This window comes from Lithobates pipiens, unplaced genomic scaffold, assembly GCF_037356315.1.
Source record: "Lithobates pipiens isolate NorthernLeopardFrog02 unplaced genomic scaffold, aLitPip1_a1.2 Scaffold_18, whole genome shotgun sequence".
NCBI classification, from domain to species: domain Eukaryota; kingdom Metazoa; phylum Chordata; class Amphibia; order Anura; family Ranidae; genus Lithobates; species Lithobates pipiens.
Window position 1 is genome coordinate 520173341 of NW_027507758.1, and position 22133 is coordinate 520195473.

Consider the following 22133-nt stretch of genomic DNA (forward strand, 5'->3'; position numbering starts at 1 on the left):
CCCATTGTGGAGATTTCCCTTCACTTCCTGTCCAATATCCAAACAGGAAGTGAGAGAAAATCTCTGCAAATTAAGGGAATGCCTTGGGAACCCCCAGGTCACCAGAACTAGTTGGAAGATTTCCCTGCTATTACATTTCTGGAGACAACCAACAATTTGGGATTTACTTTTAGCTTCACTTTCAAACATAATGATAAACAGGACAAATAGAGAGGGTGTATCTCCTTTCCAGGGGCACCGACAGCAATAAAAACTGACAGGTGTTCTAATCCCTCTCCACTCTATCCAAAACTGAAAAAAAAAATGTTGCCTTTAGTTATGCTTTAATATATAGGTACTTCATCCCAAAAATATAACTGAATATGCATGTGCAAATACTGAGACTTTTAATGTACCAAAATATTAAGAGTAGACACAGTTCTGGAATCCCATCATGTTTATTATTAGGGATGCACTGATACAATTTTTTCTACAACGCGCATGAGTACCGACACTTTTTTTAGTACTCACAGATACCAATTACCGATACCACTGCAACTGTTTTGTTTACGCTTCGGCTGTCAGCAATGGTACAAAGCATTGAAAAGTTATTTACAAATTAAATAAATCGTTTTTTGCTTTTTTTTATTTTGCCTTTTTTTTTATGTGAAATGTGTAAATATATGTTAAAGGTGTAAAAATATTAACAAACAAAGCAAACAAAAAATAAAGTTTTAATTATTAATAATTTTATAAATAAGAAGTATAATAATTAAATGGAGGAGAGCAAGGAGATAATTTTACTACTAATCAGCCTTAATTAAGTAAAATTAATAAGGGGTTAAACACCGAATTTTTTTTTTTTTACTTATTTTTATTTGGCAGGTTGCTTTAAAGTTTATGTAAATCCTCACATATACCAAGTGAACAGCCTTAGATGATACACAGGGATGAAACAAATTTCCCTACATAAGTTTTACGTGTACTGTATATGTGCTGTTGCCAGCTTTCTATATTCTTTACAAAGCGCACATCGTGTTAGAAATTTTTCTTCCTGTTTCAGCAGTGGGTGTGGAGTCTGGGCTTATACTGTGTGAGCTGATTGGAGGAAAGGCACACACACACACACACACAGATATATGTGCCCAGGTCAGATTTCATGAATGGGGTTTACATCCACTTTAAACTGAATTCATCTGCAGAATGAAGTTCATCACTTTGATCTGTAGATGAATAAACAGAAAGATACGAAAAGAAACAGTGTTTCTTTTTATCTTTCTGTTTCATTGACAAAGCAATGTTGTTGATAAACTTTGCCTGACTGATTTTTTTATTTTTTTGACAGCTCCAATTGCCGGGACTTCATTTACACTTCAGCTGTCAACAGGGGAACCCCACTGACAGCTGAATAAGTCATCAGTTGTTAAGGAGGTGATGGCCACACTCCTTAACAACCAATAATTGCTGGCGCTTTTTTTTACATTTCAGCTGTAAGTGGGGCAATCCCTTTGACAGTTGAAAGAACCGAGCCTGAAAGTATTGGTTTTAGGTATCGAAACATTTGCACAAGTACCGATACGTGTGCAAATGCTTAGTACCGGCACCGATACCCATACCAGTATCGGTGCAACCCTATTTTTTGTGAACAGTCACGTAAAAATATACATACAGTATCATCTGATCCAATATCACAAGGTGTCGCATACTGCCATGCTATTACAAATATCACTTTACAGCTTTGTTTTTACCACCACACACACACACACACATACACAAGACCACTACCCGTTAAGCTGCAAAGGCACTGGCACATGCAACAGCCACGATGATTTGCATTACAACATGGCAAAAATGTTTCCCCCCCCCCCTATCCACTACTGGGCTGTGGTCTCTCTGCAGCACGGGAGAGCTGGAGAGCGGCCAGGCAGTACGGGAGAGCCGGCCGGGCAAGAGAGCAGAAAAGCGACATCATCTCTCACCACCCGCCCTGCATCAATGCTGTTCCACCCTCACTGTGCAGCCGCGGGCAGCAGAGAGATTACATCATCTCTCACTGCCCGCCCTCTCTCTGGGAACCCTGATGTAAGGAGGGGCTCACTGGGGACCCTGATGTAAGGGGGGCTCTAAGGGGACACTAATGTAAGTGGGGGGCTCTCTGGGGACCCTGATGCAAGAGGGAGGCTCTCTAGGGACCTTGATGTAATGGGGAGGCTCTCTGGGGACCCTGATGTAAGGGGAAGGCTCCCTGGGGACCCTGATGTAATAAGGGGGGCTCTAGGGACCCTCATGTAAGGTGAGGCTCTCTGGGGACCCTGATGTAAGTGGGGCAGCTCTCTGGGGACCCTGATGTAAGGGGGGGCTCTCTGGGGACTCTACCGTAAGGAGGCTCCCTGGGGACCCTGATGTAAGGGGGAGGCTCTCTGGGGACCCTGATGTAAGAGGGGCTCTCTAGGGACTCTGATGTAAGGGGAGGCTCTCTGGGGACCCTGATGTAAGGGAGGCTCTCTGGGGACCCTGATGTAAGGGAGAGGCTCTCTGGGGACCCTGATGTAAGAGGGGCTCTCTAGGGACTCTGATGTAAGGGGAGGCTCTCTGGGGACCCTGATGTAAGGGAGAGGCTCTCTGGGGACCATGATGTAAGAGGGGCTCTCTAGGGACTCTGATGTAAGGGCAGGCTCTCTGGGGACCCTGATGTAAGGGAGAGGCTCTCTGGGGACCCTGATGTAAGGGAGGCTCTCTTGGGACCCTGATGTAAGGGAGGCTCTCTGGGGACCCTGATGTAAGGGAGGCTCTCTGGGGACCCTGATGTAAGGGGGAGGCTCTCTGGGGACCATGATGTAAGAGGGGCTCTCTAGGGACTCTGATGTAAGGGCAGGCTCTCTGGGGACCCTGATGTAAGGGAGAGGCTCTCTGGGGACCCTGATGTAAGGGAGGCTCTCTTGGGACCCTGATGTAAGGGGGGCTCTCTGGGGACCCTGATGTAATGATAATATATATCATATATATGTCTACCTATCTACACACACACACGTATATTATATACACATGTATGCCTGCCCAAGCGTATGACTTTCTTTACTTCGCTGTTATGGGCTCTAGCCCCAGATCTTTTGCAGACCTAGCAACGCCCCTGATCGGCACTATATAAATACCTGTAATAAAAATGTTTTACAGCAGAAAAGTGGACATGTGTGAATGGAGCCACTAAAGTCCACAGAATAGGTGGAATGACAACAGCTGAAGAGCTGACATTTGCCCACCACTGGATAACGGTAGAGGTCAGCTGTAGATCTGTTAAATGTAATTGTTACTAGTATTTTCTACAGGCTATTTACTAACCTTCAGGACTGTTTCCACAGCTGAGAATGAGCCAGTAAATATTGACTGACAAAAGCAGCATGTTACATCCATTCCCAGCTATTTAACAAGCAATTCGCAATTAGGCACTCCGTTAATAGGCCTAAATAAATAAGAATTGATTTAAAAACAAACACTGTTTAGCTGCATGCTACAAATTTCACATCAGGAGAGGTTCAATATATTACAGCATGGCTCAATAAACCAGGATCAAGCTGACTCCTTCTTACAGGATCCTGTGCATCGTAATCTCTAAAATGCATGGCTTTACCCAGAGGTGACTGACCTGTCTTATTTAGAGCCAGGAGTTATCTATCACTGTTCAGAGACTTTAAAGTGCACCTGTCATTTTGGAGAAAATAAGGCCCATAGAAGGAGAGAAAAGTATATCTTGTCCATTATTTTCTTTCTTATATTACAAAATGTTTACGGTGTTTTGAAAGGATATTACTGAGCCCCGAATACTTCTATATAAGTTAAGCCCCACCTCTTTTGCAAACCAAGCCACTCATACTATGTCCACATATTTGGTGTGTTTGATATCACAGTGGCTTTATAGTCTGCGAATATAGTGTAGGAATTATGATATGGAGAAGCCCAGGATGTCCCGTAAGTAAGGACTTAATAATCTCAGGAAGTCAGTGCCACCAATCAGTTTTCCCTTTTTTCCAAATCACCCCAAAACCCCTCACCCAGCATGGATTAGAATCCCTGAGTGCTCCCAAACTATACTTCTTTTGCACTCCCTTAAAGGGACCACAACCCAAATAATGGGGATACATATCTCCCATACAGGACCCATCCCTAGCGTCTGGTAGAGAACATAAAGGCCCTTCCTCAAATCCTTTTCCCAATGGAGGGATCTGCTGTAACTATCTTCTGAAGGCTACAGAACAGATCCTGAAATACGCTTATTTGATTTGAATCCTAATCACAAGGAGAGTCCCAGGTTCTCCATTAATGTTGATGAACATCTCCAGCAGCAAGAGACACTTGTGAGCTCATAGATGGACTTTCCTGTGAATATCAAACTTTGTATGGCCATTTTAATGGTTCATTTGCCATATTTTCTCACAATACCATAGCAGTATTAAAATTCATCCCAAAAGTGTTCTATTGGGTTGAGGTGAGGACTCTGTGCAGGCCAGTCAATTTCCTCCACCTCAAACTCGCTTAACCATGTCTTTATGGACCTTGCTTTGTGCACTGGTGTGCAGTCATGTTGGAACAGGAAGGGGCCTTCCCCAAACTGTTCCCACAAAGTTGGGAGCAAGAAATTGTCCAAAATGTCTTGGTACGCAGGCGCCTTAAGAGTTCCCTTCACTGGAACTAAGGGGCCAAGCCCAACCCCTGAAAAACAACCCCACAACATAACCCCCCCCCCTTCCACCAAACTTTACACTTGGCACAATGCAGTCAGGCAAGTACCATCCTGGCAACCGCCAAACCCAGATATGTCCATCAGATTGCCAGATAGAGAAGCGTAATTTGTCACTCCAGAGAACACGCTTCCACTGCTCTAGAGTCCAGTGGCGGCGTGCTTTGCGCCACGGCATTCAACGTTTTGCATTGCACTTGGTGATGTAAGGCTTGGATGCAGCTGTTCGGCCACGGAAACCCATTCCATGAAGCTCTCTATGTACTATTGTTTTGCTAATCTGAAGGCCACACAAAGTTTGGAGGTCTGTAGCTATTGAGTCTACAGACAGTTGATGAATTCTGCGCACTGTGAGCTTCAGCAAGCGCTGACCCCGCTCTGTCATTTTACGTGGCCTACCACTTTGTGACTGATTTGCTGTTGTTCCCATTTGGTTCCTCTTTGTTATAATACCACTACCAGTTGACTGTGGAATATTTATTAGCAAGGAAATTTCACGGATGGACTTATTGCACAGATGGCAACCGATCACGGTACCATGCTTGAATTCACTGAGCTCCTCAGAGTGACCCATTCTTTCACAAATGTTTGTAAAAAGAGTCTGCATGCCTAGGTGCTTGATTTTATACACCTGTGACCATGTGGGGGTGATTGGAACACCTGAATGCAATGATTTGGAGGGGTGTCCCAATACTTTTGCCAATATAGGGTATATGTGTTCCACATCAAACTACACAACACATATCCCCTTGCATACAATTCCCATCATCAATCCGTTTTTTTATTTATGTCTACATATACAGCATCCTATCTATATTGTATTATCAACTTGGTTGGTGGAGGGGCCTCTCAACACATTTCCCAGGCCAAGAAATTCATATTTGATAAGCAGAGCATCTAAAAGGGCCCAAATAATTACCTGTTTGTGGTAGTTTTTTTTTGGGGGGGGGGATTTGAGTCTATGGCATGGGATGTGGGTACATTCCCTAAGAGGATAATTATTGAACAGATCATGCTGCTATTACATTTTTACATTAGTAAATAATCATTATTAACATTGACAAAAGGATTCTTCTCTTTTCTTCTATTGGTTGAATGGGTCAACAGAGGAGCAATGAGCAGGTCTGTGGATCTTGCACCACTTAAAGACCGGAAGAATCTCCCCCTTAATGACCAGGTCTTTTTTTTCCAAACGGCACTGCGTCGCTTTAACTAACAATTGTGCGGTCGTGCGACGTTGTACCCAAGCAAAATGTACTCCCGCAAATAGAGCTTTATTTTGGTTGTATTTGATCACCTCTGCATTTTGCTATAATAAATATCCAAACAAAACATGTAAAAAAATAAATTTCTTTATCAGTTTAGGCCGATATGTATTCTTCTACATATTTTTGGTAAAAAAATTAATTAAAAAAAATCGCAATAAGCGTATATTGATTGGTTTGCACAAAAGTTGTAGCATCTACAAAATAGGGAATACATTTATGGCATTTTTATTATTTATTTTATTTTTACTAGTAATGGCAGCGATCTGCAATTTTTAGTGGGACTCTGACAAATCGGACACTTTTGACACATTTTGGAAACCACTGACATTTATACAGTGATCAGTGCTATAAAAATGCACTTATTACTGTGTAAATGTCACTGGTAGGGCAGTGGTTAAAACTAGGGGCTGTTTAAGGGGTTAAATGTGTTCCCTCCTGTGTGTTTCTAACTGTGGGGGGATGTGACTGACTAGAGGAGGAGAGGTACTGCTGTTCCTGCATAGTAGGAACAGACGATCTGTCTCTCCTCTCCTGACAGAATGGGGATTTGTGTTTTTACACACACACATCCCCGTTCTGGGTCTCATGCCCGCGATCGCACGCAGCCTGCGGAAATTGCAGCTGCCGGCCACGCTCATCATCTTGCGGCGTGCCGCTGTTGAAGGGCCAACATACAGTTATGGCAATTCGTGGGAAGGTGCTGACCTGCTGCAGCATAATGATGGCGGCTGACCTGCAATTGGTTAAAGTGTACATATTACTTTGCCCAACATAGGTAAAGCACAGGTTCACTTCAAATGCCACATTTCCAAAATAACCTTCACCAAAAGAATGGAATACAGCATCTGCCTTCCCTACTAGATTGCTCCCTCATAACCTTTTGTAATACTAAATTACAGATGAGCTTTGAATAGTAACATTTAGTAATTGTTCAAGGTAGACATAAAGCTATAATGTTCATTTCATTTCAAAAGTTGGCTTTTTTTTTATTTTTTTAAATCTGCAGCTTTCATTAAAATTATACTGGTCATCCTGTCATGAAGGTTCTTGTTATAAAGCAACTTTTTTCAACTAGGGTGCCATGTCACCCTGGAGTGCCTTCTTAGATTTTCAGGGGTGCCTTGGCAAAATGCCTAAAAATTGCCACTAACTGCCCACAAATTGTCAACAAGCCAACAGATGTCTCAAGCCTGCCTTTTTTTGTTATGCCACAGGTTTTAATTGTGCGGCATTACAACCTTGGGTACCATGCGGGCCAGCTGCTGGCATTCTACTAACTGATGATGTCATAGGTTGATAAGAAGGCCATCAGATGCCTGGGTATGTCTTTGTTTGTCCCTCTCCATCAGCACTGGGTTTACATTAGCTGAATGTGGGAGAGAAGCTGAGGGAGAGGAGAAATGCTGGAATACAAGGAATAGTGCCCCCTTCCTTGGTGTCCATGGGAGGAATAGTACCCCACTATTAGTGTGAGTGAAAGGAGAAGTACCTCATTGTTGGTGTCAGTGGGATGAATAGTGCCTCATATCAGAGAAAGGAACAGTGCAGGAATAGCATGTAGGATGTGCAGTTGACACTGATGGGATCACTTGTATGCTGTGCAGCAGAAATAGAGACAATGCTAAACACTAAAGCAAATGCATCACTAATATTGGTTAAAGTTGGCTGTACACTTAGTGCCCATTCACACCCCAAAAACGTCCTCCAGATCTGTACGTATGCATTTTGTAATCGCTTCAGCCCCAGACCATTTGGTTGGCCAAAGACCAGAGCACATTTTGGGATTTGGCACTGCGTCAATTTAACTGACAATTACACGGTCGTGCGACGTGGCTCCCAAACAAAATTGATGTCCTTTTTTTCCCACAAATAGAGCTTTCTTTTGGTGGTATTTGATCAGCTCTGCGTTTTTTATTTTTTGCACTATAAACAAAAAAAGAGTGACAATTTTGAAAAAAACACATTCTTTTTTACTTTTTGCTATAATAAATCTCCCCAAAAAATATATAAAGCAAACATTTTTTTCCTCAATTTAGGCCGATACGTATTCTCCTACATATTTTTGGTAAAAAAAAAAATGCAATAAGTGTATGTTGATTGGTTTACACAAAAGTTATAGCGCCTACAAAATAGGTGATAGTTTTATGGCATTTTTATTAATATTTTTTTTTTTACTAGTAATGGCGGTGATCTGCTATTTTTATCATGACTGCGACATTGTGGCGGACATGTCGGACAATTTTGACACATTTTTGGGACCATTGGCATTAATGCAGCGATCAGTGCAATTAAAAATGCATTGATTACTGTAAAAATGGCACTGGCAGTGAAGGGGTTAACACTAGGGAGGCAGTGTGTCCTAATTTGTGTTCTAACTGAAGGGGAATGGGGACTGTGCAGGGAAACTAACAGATCGCTGTTTATACTCTGTATAAACCAGGGGTCTCAAACTTGTGGCCCTCCAGCTGTTGAAAAACTACAAGTCCCCAAGCCATTGCAAGGCTGACAGTTAAAAGCATGACTCCATCAGGCAGAGGCATGATGGGACTTGTAGTTTTGCAACAGCTGGAGGGCAGCTAGTTTGAGACCCCTGGTATAAACAGACGATCTGTCAGTTCTACCCTCAGAGAACCGGAAACTGTGTGTTTACACACACTGTTCCAGGTTCTCCGTTTCCCCCGAGCGATTGCAGGAGCCTGACGGTGATCGAGATCGCACTTGCATCAGCTCGAGGAGCGAGCGGGGGGGGGGCACGCGCCCCCTAGTGGCCACAATGTGAAGCGACGTTACATAACGTTGTTTCGCCCAGCCGTGCCATTCTGCCACAGTACAACTCAGGTGGCTGGTTGGCATGTGGTGAATAATGCTTTTTTATGCGTTGTATTGCACTCCAGTACAGTTCTGTGCAGGTAAAAAGCAGTATGATGTATTTTTTTTTCTGAACCACTGGAACACACTGCGCTGGTTTGAACTATGCCATTGGTGCCCATATAACCTACTTTCCATGCTTTTTTGATGCAGGAAAAAAGCACTGCACTGAATGTGGTGTGTAAAGGCCTGTATTGATTTTTTCTATTCTGCCTAAATGCTAAATGGAAAAAAAAAGTATTAGATTCCTATGTCCATGCTGCACAGCGCTTATGGACAATGGCTGCAGCTATTGTATTTTGACAGACAGCCATGCCAGCTGTCGAAATACCTGATCTGATTGTATGCAGCTGATGTTAGGCTGACAATTATCCATGCAGCTCCTTCGAATGTTCAATCAAAGGAGGACGACTGACAGGGCCACACACTGAGTAAATTTCGGCCAGTTCATCAGGAACCAAACAACATTAATTTCATGTATGGCCAGCTTTAAGGTGTTAGAAGAAGGGAGGTGCACAGATATACATTTCTAACACAGCTGCTGCTCTTCATGTGACAATCAGCAATCATTCTGCTGATGTCCCCCACAATGGCCTAGTGGTCGAAACCTCTCAGGAGTTCCTCCATCATCTCCAAGTAAAATGGGACATGAAAGTCTGGGTCACTTCCTCTCAAGAGCCTGAGGTCTCTCTAATATGGTAAAATGTCACACATGGTGCTCTACATATACCGCTTGTTTGTAAGACAGGAAACAACAAAAAGATTTTCCATTCCATCTTCTTTACAAATAATCAGCAGCATCTTTACAGCAGGTACTATGTGTAACCATGACCCCAATACACTTTTGTATCGAAATAGTTTATTAAAGAGAAATTACAAAGCTTAAAATAGCTGCAACCTGTCAAAAACAAAGTCTTTCATAAAAGAACAGTAACTGCCAACCTTTCTGTGAAAATTAACTTTCTGATATTTGTGCCATCAGGCATCTTGCTGTAGGGAACATGTAAAGATTTTTGAAACTTTTCCCTGTATCACCACATCTCATTCTTGACATGTCATAGCTGAGCAGATTTGAACAAGAAAAGAAAAAAATATCCCAGTTTTCATGATCCAGCAGGACTTTTCCATGCTCTGCTACTGAGTCCCCAGTGCTTTGAGTGAAGCCGTATACTGAGAATCTCCAGTGGATCAAAAAGCAATCCACGACGGACCACTTTTTAGAGGGGCAATAAACTCGACTGCCCATGTGAACAGGGCTCTACTGCACATGTGAATGGGAGTTTACAGTGTTGTAGCAGCATTGTCTCCCCCCTGTCCTGTTAGATTATTTTAAGGATATTACCGACCAGATCCAGAATGGCCATAGTGCCCACTGGGCATTTGCCTGGGGGCCCCGGGCCACTGGGCCACATGTCTTGGCATGAGCGGCTTACTGGTGACTGAGCTGATGCGGGCTGCGGTTCGGTGCTCGCCTCCCGCTGTGTGGCCATACCTGTGTCTCCTCGCCCAGTGTAGCGTGAAGATCTCTATCCTGTGCTTTGAATTCAGGCAAAACAAGCAGAGCGCTGAGCTGCAACCAAAGAGGTAACGGAACTCAGTTAACTCCTTACATGCTGAATGGTCAGTGGGGACACAGGCACGACACAAGCTTGGGCACCTTGACAGCCAAACAGGGACACAGTCACAAGTCATAATTATTAACAGTGGGAATACAAGATTTCACAATGACTGTAGCATGAAGATTGGGTGGGGAGGGTCTGTGGGAAATCGGTAGTTGAGTGGTGAAGACCTGTGAGCGGGGGGGTTGTGGTTGAGGGAGGGGGTCTTTTAGTGGCGGGAGGTGGCGGTAATTGGGGCGGGGTAGAGGGCAGTACGTGGGGGTGTCTGTCAGTGGGGTAATTTTGGGTGGGCAGAAGTTAGTGGGGTTTGCGTTGTAGTGGGGGGGCAGCTCCGTGGGTTTCCCATCACCCCCCCCCCCCCCCCCCGGTCCCTGCAGGAATTGGCTGCTTGGTCTGGAATGCCCAGGCCTGTTTTTTGTCCCAGTCTGGGCCTGCTCCAAAATGTGGTTTAATTTCTAAATTGTTACTGCAGCAAGCCAGGGTATTAGAGTGTTTAAAAGACAGCATCCACAGTTAGCACTCAATTGAGATTGGGGAGCCCTTTCAAGTATGGCATCCTTGTTTCAGTGGGTCATGTGAAGATTCATTTGGTATCTGCAGTTGGAATGGTAATGACCCAAAGGTGGTGTCAGCAGCTAGGGGCCCAATGTACAGATACTAGTTGGTTTTGTTATAAGATGACCCTCATAGACCTTTATTCCATCTCCAGTTAATTTTCTATGTTTATAGCTTATACTTATGGTTTGCAAGGATGTTATTTGGTTTTGTGTTTAATAAATGGCTGCTGTGCTCATCAAATCCAGCCTTGGTGTCATTCCATTAATGTAAAGGGTAGAGGCAGAGGGTGGATTTTGGTTGGCCCAGATGACCTCACCCCAGGACACAATACGCTTGTCATGTTACTATTGTTCTGATAGAGTAAGGTGAGGGAGTGAGTGTTGTCACCCTAGGACTGCAAGTGTGTTACTTATAAACATATATAAATAAAGCAAAAAGCCTGAAAAATAAAATATAAGTATTGGAAAGATGAAATACATTACCCTTTTTGTTTGCGTTTAGGTGTCCTTTAACTTTAATGGAGTCATATACTGGGGATTATTATTCTTGATATATTACCCCATCAAGCAACTCCGTGGGGTAGGACATAAACATTGCAGGAGGTTGTAGCTTTGCAATAGAGTTATGCACGCAGCTAGGGAGAGGGGGCGGAGTCTTTCTTGATAATAGTTATTATTTGACGGTTATGTACACCATTAGGATTATGTGCACCAGGAGGTGACCTCTGGGCCATCCTTTGGGAATCCCAGTTCTAAACATACCCTTGAATACACATACAGAAGATAAGAACAGAAAAGAAGTGGACAACCAGGGTATCATAGCTTTCAGATGTAGGGGGTGAGAAACTTCAGAGTGACAGTACCTAGATTACAGCATAGACATGAACAGATCATCGTTTTATTGTCTATGACAAGCCATAGAGCCTGCCTGGATTCTAGCTGGCCCTGGTGTGCACCAACTTTTATGGTTATTGTATGGAGAGGAATCCTATAGTTGTAAAGTATATGATAGAATTACATAGATTAATAAAATAATACTGTACTTCCTTTATGTATGGTGTACGTCATGCTCAGCAAGAGCAAATCATATGGAGGTTTTATGTTTTCATTCTAAATACTGAATTGTCCAAGGAAAACATAACTTTATCACAGTGTGCTTATTGCTCTCTGCCCAAAAAAACCCCCGGATGTTGAGTCAATAACGATTCCTTTGTCTTATTTGTACTTTGTATTACACTCTCTGCACAGATCACATACCTGAAGGATTAAATTTAACATTTGCCTAATTTAAGGGATTCATTGGAAGAATGTATTCATACATAAAGTATTAAATGCAATAACCCTATCTTTGCTGGAGGCTTACCCGTGGTTATAATAAAAAATAGGTCACCCAAACACAATGAATATAAACAAAACAGAAATGCCCTGTACACACGGTCAGACTTTCCGACAGAAAATGTGTGATCAGGTCATGTTGTCGGAAAATCCGACCGTGTGGGGGCTCCATCGGACTTTTTCCGTCTGATTTTCCGCACAAAGTTTGAGAGCAGGATCTAAAATTTTCTGACAACAAAATCCGATTGCATAAATTCCGATCCTGTGTAGACAATTCCGACGGACAATGTCCAACATATGCTCAGAATAAACGAAGAGAGGAAAGCTATTGGCTACTGGCCCGTTTATAGTCCCGACGTACGTATTTGACATCACCTCGTTCAGAACGATCGGATTTTCCGACAACTTTGTATGACCGTGTGTATGCAAGACAAGTTTGGGCCAAAATCCGTTGGAAAAAATCAGACGGATTTTGAAGTCAGAATGTCCGACTGTGTGTACAGGGCATTAGGCCCCCGAGCAAGAGAAATAAAATGAAAGATAGTGCAGGGCCTGCATGACAGGGTGAGAAGGGGAAGCAACTATGGGGTTAAGGATTGTAGGTGGAGAATAAGGGAGAGGTAGGATTGGTTGGAGCAACAGGATGAGGAGGGGTTTGTTGGAGTTTATTTAAGGGATAGGTGGGGTCTCCTGGGCAGTAGAGGAAGGACATGTGAAGGATGAGGAGGGGTTTGTTGGAGTTTATTTAAGGGATAGGTGGGGTCTCCTGGGCAGTAGAGGAAGGACATGTGAAGGATGAGGAGGGGTTTGTTGGAGTTTATTTAAGGGATAGGTGGGGTCTCCTGGGCAGTAGAGGAAGGACATGTGACAAGGAGGCAGTTTATTCCACACTGCTGCTGGTCCATAAATATTGGAGCATGCCCGAGGTGGACGGGGTCCTGGCATGGCTGCGGCCTGCGGCAGCTTCCAAGGGGCCTGAGTGGCTGCCAAGCCAGGTATCTGCCCTGCTAGAGGACCAAGCGTCCGGGTCAGTAGTGGGGGGCAGGACATCCCATGCGCCCGGCGGTCTTGGCCGCCAGAGAGTTTTTAATCCGGATCCCCCCGAGCTTTGCACCAGTGTAGGAGCCCCACTCGGGACCCGTCAGGACCACCAGAGAAGTGATCACCATCTTCCTCAGGTGGTGGGCCTGGAGGGAATCCTCAGCGTAGGCGGAGCTCGGCAGGGAGGGTGTCAGGAAGCATACACATGCTTTCTCCACCTGCCCAGCATCACTGTCGGGAGCTAGCGGACTCCTCCCCCTCTGATGCTTTGGAAAGTGGGGAGTCTTGGCATGGGAGGAGCAATGTTGCGGCCACCAGGCTGTTACCAGCTGCAGCTGTCAGGTGGAGAGGGGTGGAAAAGGCAAGGAAAAGGCAGAGACGGCAGCCCAGGGCACTGTATGTGCTGGAGGTCTGCGCAGCATATCGATGGGCGGATCCGGTGCGGGGAGGTGGAGGCGGGTACGGCACGGATCCAAGGCATCCAGGCTGTCCTTGCCTGGGATGCTTCAAGGTGAGGAATGTGAGGAATCACAGATCCCAGAGGTGTGATCAGAGGGTGAACTGTCCTGTGGGAGGCAGTGGTTGGTCTTTTGGGGTTGAAGAAAATACGGTAGAGATGGACGTGTGGGGGACTCATCAGTGGTATGTGCCCCTCTGGTATATTCCAGTCAATTAAGGTTAGCTGGAATACGGTAATGATTCCACTGCGGGTGTGGGTTGTCTCCAAACTGGTGTGTCATGGCTGGAGGCCTAGTATGGTAAAAGGTCACGCAGTGTTACAAGTGGAACAGGTTGGAATTCTGGGTGCTGTCAAAGATCAACAGTCTGAGGACTGTTAGTTATGTTTCAGATGTTGATGGAAAAATGATGTGAATTTTTTTGTTTGGTTAATAAAAAGGCTGCTATGGCCATTTGTACTCCCGTTCATGTGTGGTCTCATTAATTTAGGTAATAGCAAAGGGGTGAGTACTCATGGTCAGGCAGAAACCAAAGAAGGTGGGACATCTAATCTTCTCGGCCTTTTGGCTAAGATCAAGTGTAGTATCTGTTCTTATCAGTTTCCAGAGGAGGCGCTGTGTATCGCCCGAGTGTGGGGGGGGGGGACACATGCAAATCCAGTGGTGTCATTGGACCTGGAAGGGCGGTTCGGCAGTGCTGGTGTCAGGGCGTCCATGCTGGTGCCAGCGGGGCCGATAGCGAGCCGTCTGGAAGGGTGCTCCTGATGGGGATGGGTGCTGCATGCGGTCTGACCCAGAGGGTCGGGTCCCTGGCCTTCTGGCCTAGATTGGGGTAGCTCTAGCTCCGGACAGTTTTTCGTGAGAAAACACTGGCTCCTCTCTTACTGGAGGGGGAGGAGCGCTTAGTATCTCCAAATGTAATTAGGAAGGAGTGATGGGAGCAACGGTGGTGCCTGATGGTAAAGGGCTCTCACCAAGTTCTCAGAACTTCATGTCTTCCTGCCTGGAGTGGGGGCTGCTGTAGTCTGGGTTGTTGGTCAGGGTTATACAAAAAGCCCATGGTGAATGTGCCCCTGAAGTGGCAGTTCAGGGGTGCCGTACAATCACTGTGAGTGAGGGTCACTTTGATTTATGGCACCAAGGTCACTTCAACATACACACTTTTATATTACACCTGCCTCTCGGGCCGAGCCTTTTGGCTAGGTCCAGGGGAAATTTTTATTTCTGGCTGGAGGGCCTGACCATTGTATTGCACAATGGTCACTCTTTCACGCTCCCACTTCCTTCTCCCCACTTTCCTATTTATTTTACCCCAGTTTTTGTCACTTTTTTGTATTTTTTTGTTGGTTGTTACACGTTTGACACAGTGTAATTAGTAGGGTATGGGTCCTTGGGCCTGCCCTGAACATCTTGGGATGGGGGTGAACATGGCCTTTTGGCTTAGTTCACCCTCTCTCATGGGGTCTTCCTTTGGGGGAGCCCCACCGAGTACTTGGGTGGGTCTGTTTAAGCAGGCCCTCCAGAGAAAGGGGGTCCATCTGGTTTCGGCCAGATGGTCCCAGTGAAGTACCTCAGTCCCCATCTGGAGCCAAACGCCCCAGGGAATCAGGGTAAGGTCCTTCCTAGGGAGGACCAGTGTAACACCAGTTGCACGTTTTGTGTCACTCTTTATGTGTATGCACTTTTTTGGGCACCGGGTGGAGTTTTTGGGTGTGTTTTACACGCCACTGGCTTTTAAAAAAAAAACATGAAAGGGAACCCCAATTGTAGCCTGATTCATTTATGAAGTTCTTTTAAAAACGGAAATGTTCAGAAAGGGATAAGTCCAGTATCAATTCATATTCTGTCAGGAAAGCAGAGGGCAGGGCACATGTCAGCATTACAAGATCAAATTGAGTAAAAAGCTGATCACATGTCCCACTAACATCAGCATTCTGGGTGTTTCACATCATTAGACACTGAAAATAGACTATTGTATTCATCATAAACACCTTGTCTGTTAGGCTGGCCAAAGATGGCTCAAATTGTGTTTGATTACTGCTAAGTCAGCCAAAATTCAAGCCTTGGATGGCCCTGCAAGCACCACCCGACTCTACAAATGTTGATTCAAAAATTGACTGAGCCAGGTGGAAAATTATTGACTGAATACTGACTGGATCCTATCAAATGCAGTCCCCTGTTCAGGCATTCAGGGAGCTTGAACCTGTTTGAATACAAAAACTAGAGGTGGAGATTAGTGTCAATGGGGAAATCAATTGGTTTCTGTTCATTAAGCCTAGTATACACTGCTAGTTGCAACCCAGCTGGTTGAATGTAAAAAGACGGACAGCTCCGGTTGGAGCCACTGCACTAACAATCTCCCCTGATATTCTATTGTGTTCTGACAGGGTGATGCCCCCCCCCCCCCCCCAACAGAACTCTCCGGTCTGACCTTTTTCGGTCATGCCCCTTTCGGCTGGATTCTGTTGGACTGACTGCAGTACACATTGGTGCCGCATGTAATGCTTTAGCTTTAAATGAGAGAAAATTGCTCTGTGAATGTCTATGGATAAGGAAGGCTCAAAACTTTGCTGTATTATTTATTATGCAGGAAATAGAGCCTGTATATGCTACATAGTTGTTTAGCAGTGGCGACCGTGGTATTTTTCTGGGGGAGGGGATGGCAAACAGTGCACAGCCAGCCACCAACACCCCCCACCCCATCAGCCCCCCGGGCGGTTAGTGCCACCCGGCAGCTGGAACACTTACCGCAGGCTTCCCTCCAAGCAACCGGCTTCTATATTTCCTCTCCTCCCTCCTCCCGGCAGCCAGCGTAGCTTCCCCTGCATCTTCTCTCCTCGCATCTCCTCTCAGGGGCAAATGTAGCTTCTCCTTTCAGTCAATTGGGAAACAGGTTTCAAGACCCACTTCCTGATTGGCCGGGAGCATAATTAGTGTGAAAATAGCAAATATTAATTCGCTATTGTCACACAACTGGGTGGGTCCGGAGAGCAGTTGTCTGCACCCCAAGCCCACCCTATTTTGAAGCCTATTAGAGCCTCTGGCTCTAATTACGTGCTTCAAAGAAAAACACCCCCCATTGGAATCCATGGTCTGGCATCCCTGTATGTAGATCATACAGGCCGCCACTGTGGGTTAGAAAAAAAGACTTGGCAATCAAGGTAAACCCAAAAGAACAAGAGGCAATTTGTCTTTAAAATCCTCAACCCTCACTTTATCTAGAAGAAGGCAAAAAATCTCTATAGTGCATGGTCCAAACTTGCACTAACATGGACAAATATTGTACCTGTTCCTCGAAGACAATCTGACAACTCCTGGGATCAATATTGTATGATGGTATTTTGTAGAAATGCTAGTGGTATTGGAATGTTGTGCATTTAGCAACATATGCAGAAACTAGTCAAATTCCTATGGATGTCTATTCAGCATTTTCATTGTTGTTTTATTAATGAACCATTTCTATATATAAATGTCAAAATGTATCCAAACCCAAGAAAAAAAATATAATGCATTGCAGCTTACTAGTTCTTAAATGTGCTGGATATATTTATTTTAATTTTTTTCAAGCTTTTTCCTCATTCCTAATATCACCTGGAAATGTTGCCAATAATGCAGGCCATGCATGGGTCAAATTCCATACGATTTGTTGAAAATGTATGTGTTCTGTAATCCGGTGGTGTCACCATTGATTTCGAAGTTTGACCAACCAAGCCTTCAATTTCACCACGTTGTTACAAAAAAGAACATTTGTAACCAGGAATTTTCTTTCCAGGTCACAGCTCATGCGTATTTCTTTTTTGATTATATTTCTCATACAATTTTCCCATCATCGATTAGAAATTTCTAACATGCCTGATCACTCAAATTCAATGACCACACAAAAATCGCCCATTGCTGAGGCCCCACTAGTGGTCGAAAATCAAACAATTATTCAAAGGTGTGATTTTCAAATTTAAAATTGTTCAGAATGTGTATGGCTGGCCTAATACACTATCTGTCCTAGGGTAACAACACCCACTGTATCCAGCACCCAAGAATAGAGAGTATGTTAGGACTATAGCATACCTCCCCCTCTCCTCATATCCACAACGAAGGGGGAAGTGTTCTGTAATCTACAGAGGTGAATTGGGGGGGCTGACAACACTGCCGATTAAAGTTCAGCAGAGCAGAGTGTACATGAGGTTACAAACTTACTGGATTTCAGGCAGGATCAACAGGTATTTTTTGCACTTATTGAACAGGTATAATAAAATGTTAACATTGTTGCATTAACCAGACTAAAAGAAACCATTAGGAGAAGTTTATTGTTAGGGTTTATATACACTTTATCCAGCTGCGCAGGATCAAGTATATATATACATGATCCTGCACTTCCAGGTATTTGGTGCAAGTGCGCTATGTCACCGGCTCACTCCCACCATGGTTCTACACAGCAAGAATCGATCAGCGAGTCCTGCGGACTTGATCTCCGCCGGCACCCTAAGATTGTTCTGCACACAGGCAGAACAGCGATCTGCCTATGTAAACAAGACAGATTGCCGTTCTGTGAGTACAGAAGGCATGGATTCTGTGTTCCTGCAAACCTGTAATCTCACAAAAGTGAGTACACTCCTCACATTTTTGTAAATATTTTATTATATCTTTTCATATGACAACACTGAAGAAATGACACTTTGCCACAATGTAAAGAAATTACAGTGAATGTACAGCTTGTATAAAAGTGGGCCCAATTAGCCATTTTCCATCTCATGTGACTCATTAGTAATACAAGGCCTCAGGTGTGAATGGGGAGAAAGTGTGTTAAATTTGGTGTTATCACTCTCGCTCTCTCATACTGGTCACTGGAAGTTCAACATGGCACCTCATGGCAAAGAACTCTCTGAGGATCTGAAAAAAAGAATTGTTTCTCTACATAAAGATAGCCTAGGCTATATGAACATTGTCAAGATCCTGAAACTGAGCTGCAGCTCAGGAAGTTGAGTGCACGTGCTCAGTGTCATATCCAGAGGTTGTTTTTGGGAAATAGATGTATGAATGCTGCCGGCATTGCTGCAGAGGTTCAAGGGGCGGGGGGTCAGCCTGTCAGTGATCAGACCATACGCCGCACACCGCATCAAATTGGTCTGCATGGCTGTCATCCCAGAAGGAGCCTCTTCTAAAGATGATGCACAAGAAAGACTGCAAACAGTTTGCTGAAGACAAACAGACATAAATTACTGGAACCATATCCTGTGGTCTGATGAGACCAAGATCAACTAATTTGGTTCAGATGGTGTCAAGCGTGTGTGGCAGCAACCAGGTGAGGAGTACAAAGGTAAGTGTGTCTTACATACAGTCAAGCATGGTGGAGGGAGTGTCATGATCTGGGACTGCATGAGTACTGCTGGCACTGGGGATCTACAGTTCATTGAGGGAATCATGCATGCCAACATGTACTGTGATACGTTGAAGCAAAGCATGATCCCTTCTCTTCAGAGACTGGGCCGCAAGGCAGTATTCCAACATGATAACGACCCCAAACACACCTCCAAGATGACCACTGCCTTGCTAAAGAAGCTGAGGGTAAAGGTGATGGACTGGCCAAGCATGTCTCCAGACCTAAACCCTATTGAGCATCTGTGGGACATCCTCAAACGGGAGGTGGAGGAGCGCAAGGTCTCTAACTCCATGTTCAAGAGGGTTAAGGCAGTGCTGAAAAATAATGGTGGCTACACAAAATATTGACACTTTGGACCCAATTTGGACGTTTTCACTTAGGGGTGTACTCACTTTTGTTGCCAGTGGTTTAGACATTAATAACTGTGTGTTGAGTTATTTTGAGGGGACAGCAAATTTACACTGTTATACTAGCTGTACACTCACTACTTTACATTGTAGCAAAGTGTCATTTCTTCAGTGTTGTCACATGAAAAGATACAATAAAATATATACAAAAGTGTGATAGGGTGTACTGTATACTGGATACTGGATATCCCATAGTTTGTAGGCGCTATCATTTTTGCGTTAACCAATCAATATACGCTTATAGGGATTTTTTTAACAAAAATATTTTGCAGACTAGATATTGGCCCAAACTGGTGAAGAAAGTTGATTTTTTTTAAATGTTTTTATTGGATATATTTTATAGCAGAAAGTAAAAATATTGTTTGGGTTTTTTTCAAAATTGTCAGACGTTTTTTGTTTATAACGCAAAAAATAAAAAATGCAGAGGTGATCAAATACCACCAAAATAAAGCTCTATTTGTGGGAAAAAAGACAATTTTTATTTGGGTACAGTGTTGTACTACTGCGCAATTGTCAGTTAACGCAGTGCCATATCGCAAAAAAATGGCCTGGTCATGAAAGGGGGTAAATTTTCTAGAGCAGAAGTGGTTAAACATCTTTTCTTCCAGTCTCAAAGAGTGCGCCCTTTTGCGGTAACTAATGTAATGATGAAAAAGCCTATGCATACATACACAATTATAGACTATATCCAAAAACAAGGATTTGTAATACCTTATTACACAGTTATATGATTATTTACTTTGAGAAAACAAGCAATTTGTACTTATGAAAGTGGTACCAATATTACTGGAAATAATAGTGAATGTCCAGGAAAACCCATCTAGGTGATTACATTTTGCCCGGGCTCAGCCAGGGCATGTAGGCCAGGTTTGTGGAAGGGCCTACAAACATACAGATATTTCCTGAAGGTTTTTAATGTTTGTAGGTGACATCTTTACCTTCTGCGTACAGTTCACAGGATTGAAGTATGGGCAAGTGACAGATCTCACGGAGTAACCTAATCCTACCTCTTTGGCTTCAGGAGTTAGATATTTTATTGTCAAACCTGTCAAGGCTTGGACTGATAAGTACTAAACTATAATGCACATCCAATTGAAGGAGAGACACGGTGCCTTTCTACTTATCAGACTCTGTTAAATCAATACACCCTTCAGTGCTTTCCATTGTGTTCTTAGCCTGTCTGATCACCTTTGGAGCCAGAGACTGGTTTGAATGTTATATACTTTGTTATCCAGTGTCTGGTCTCTTCTAGATCTTTACAAAGCAACAATGTACAGATTAGGAATTAATTGTTATACGCTTTAGGGGAGGAAATAGCTTTTTTTGCCACATTTGCTGATTTAAATTCAGATACTGCGTTGTATTTGAGATGTCCGTGTTTTTTGGCCCTACAACTTCTTACAGCTAATTGCTCATTTACAGCTGACTGCACTAAAAACTTTTAAGTGCTGGAAAATGCAATTTATACTAGAAATAGAAAAAAAAAGGTCTTGTCACTTCAATCTGCTATAAGCCCTTGTACACACGGTCGGAGAATCCGTCGGAATGTGTCCTATCGGACCGTGTCGTTGGATAATCCGACTGTGTGTGGTATGCATCGGACTGATTCAGTCGTAATATCTGTCGGACCCAATTTTCCAACATGTTGGAAATATTTCCCGACCAACTGGGCCGATCGGACATACTCTGATCATGTGTAGAGAATTTTGATCGGACCAAGTGCCACACATGCTCAGATCAAATTCCTACATCAAAGCTATTGGCTACTAGCCTGAATGTAGTCCCATCGTAACGAAATTACGTCATCAGGTTCTGAAAAATCGGATTTTTCGCCAACTTTGTCCGACCATGTGTATGCAACAGTTTCGGACAAGATCCGACGGACAAAATCCGACGGGCAAAATCCGACGGATTTGGTTGTGGAAATCTCCGACCGTGTGTACAGGGGCTAAGGTGCCACTATTTTACCTGGAGTAAAAAAAAATGAAAGCTGTATCTATTTTAAAGACATTTCAGCTTTCTTTTTTAAACAAATCCTTTAGCCAGCTCTTTTGCAAAATACAAAATCAGCAATACTCACCTCTAATGTGCTGTCTTTCGCAAACCTGCTCTGAGGTTTAGTGTAGACCTCATCCGAGTCCATCTTCAGTGTTCCCGACTTCCAGTTTGTCCATGGAATCAATGACACATTCTCTTTTGGTGCGTTCTCGTGCCCCTCTAGACCTAAGCTAGCCATACACAAGTAGACTGGTTAGGAAGTTTTTATTTTAAGAATGTTGATTTGATTTTCTAATAATAAGTGGAAAACAAATTGTTATTAATTTTCGACTGCAGTGATTAAATTATTTGAAGGCGCAGGAGGGAAAAATGTTCTCAAACAAATGAATTTCTAATGCCACATACACATGACCAGTTTTTCCGTCAGAATAGACTGACGGTTTTTCCGACGGAGTTCCGCTGAAACAGTCTTGCCTACACACGATCACACC

The 22133-nt window shown here is 43.8% G+C and overlaps 1 long non-coding RNA gene and 1 pseudogene across 1 annotated transcript in view; both read left to right on the forward strand.

The window, feature by feature from the left end:
* LOC143990247 (uncharacterized) overlaps window positions 1-22133 on the forward strand; it is a 205798-nt gene that overhangs the window by 105361 nt on the left and 78304 nt on the right. The window lies entirely within an intron of this gene.
* Window positions 14409-14512, forward strand: LOC143990614 (U2 spliceosomal RNA; annotated as a pseudogene).